Raw genomic sequence first — 1732 nt, 5'->3', positions numbered from 1 at the left:
GTTTCTGTTTTTTTTTTTTGCACAGATAACGGCACTGCACCGTGGTGAGCGCTCTCTTAGATAAGTTTTTGCTCCACCAGCCTCGACGACAGGTTTCATAATAAGCGTAAGGCGGCTCTTCTTTCTTTGTTGTTGCAGCAAGGCACTGAAAACGGTGATCAGTGCGTTACTTTCTCACACATAAGCAATGGTGGCTCGTTGGTCTAGAGCGATTCCTCTTCCGGCCATCACAGTGAACGGTCGCGGAATGTCTTGCTCCTCAGGAGCGGTTACAGCGGCCCTCGGACGCGGTTCCCGGTCAACGGAAAAACCTTCTCCGGATTACCAGATGGTTCTACCACAACTGCCTTCAGGTGCAAGTGTTTTGAACACTATTTTTATCCACGGCGAAGTTAAAGCTCCGCCTTACCGTGTCGAGCATTTCAGGGATGCGCTTTCGCGACTCATGCTGCTGCCGGAAGTGGTGGCCCTCGGGGCCTATCAGATGAATCATGTGTGGGCCGTAACTTTTTCGAACGAGGCGGCCAAAAAGAAGATATTGGACACAGAAGGATTCCTTGTCAAGGAACACCGTTGCTTAGTCATTGACCCGTGCAACCAGGGTGTCAGGCTCAAGCTCTTCTGGCTGTTGCATGGTGTTCCTGACGAAGATGTCAGAACAGCCTTGGCACCGTTCGGAAGAGTAACTGAAGTGACGAGAGAGAAGTAGAGAGTCCAGGGCTGCAACAACAAAGGAACCACGACACGGTCTGTGGTCCTGAAACTCAAGCCCGGAATGACAGCAGACGACCTACCACACCAACTTCGTGTTGCGGAAGACCTGGCTCTCGTCATTGTCCCGGGCAGAGCACCCCTCTGCCTCCGGTGCCGTGGCACTGGACACATTCGACGAGAATGCCGGGTTCCACGCTGTGGGCTGTGTCGTCGCTTTGGCCACGACGATACCCAGTGCGTGAGAACGTACGCCAACGTTGCAGGCCCAGGCAGGAGCGAGGACTCGTCCGAGCTTCTCATGGATCAAGAGGACGCCGAAGAGGCCGCCAAAGGAACAGCTGAAGGGGCGGCGGCTCAGTCTGCACCACTGGGTACGAAGACCGCAAAGGTGAACCTGAAGGGGATAGATGAAGGCAATGGGCCGGATTCTGCGCCTCCACCTGCCAAGGTTCAAGTGACGGAAGCTGGTGCTGACGTGACGGGCGCGTCGTCAGAAATCACGCCACCTCCGACCAAAGTGGCTGACGAGCCAGTTAGCGTCAGTGAGGACATGGACCTAACTTCCGACGCTAAGGGCACCGGAAAGCGGTTGCGTTACGATGTTGAGGACCACAGCCAAAACACCGACGGCGTGGATACCGAAGGACTGACACCAAAAACACCGACAGTCCAACGGTCGACGCTGAAGGTCAAGCCCAACGTGCCGCCAGACAGACGGCCGTCACATGCGCCGCCTCCGCCTTAGCGGAGGTAGTGCCACGGAAAGAACTTTCCCAACCCGATCTTTGATCGGGAGTGATTCTACGAGGACGTCGTTTTGCAGTTGTCGCCTTCAAAGAGCAACACCAAGCATCAGTATACAACAGCCGCTATGTTTCCTCGAACCGTGTGAGTAGGGGCCCACCTTAATTGCAGCTAACACAATGGCAAATGAAATTAACATCACCACTCCGCTTCGTTGGCGACATTAAACGTCAGAGGGCTGTCACAGCGGCGAAGACAATTCGATTAGCCGCAA

This window comes from Dermacentor silvarum, chromosome 7 (genome assembly GCF_013339745.2).
Source record: "Dermacentor silvarum isolate Dsil-2018 chromosome 7, BIME_Dsil_1.4, whole genome shotgun sequence".
Lineage (NCBI taxonomy): Eukaryota > Metazoa > Arthropoda > Arachnida > Ixodida > Ixodidae > Dermacentor > Dermacentor silvarum.
Note: the sequence above shows the minus strand (reverse complement) of the source record.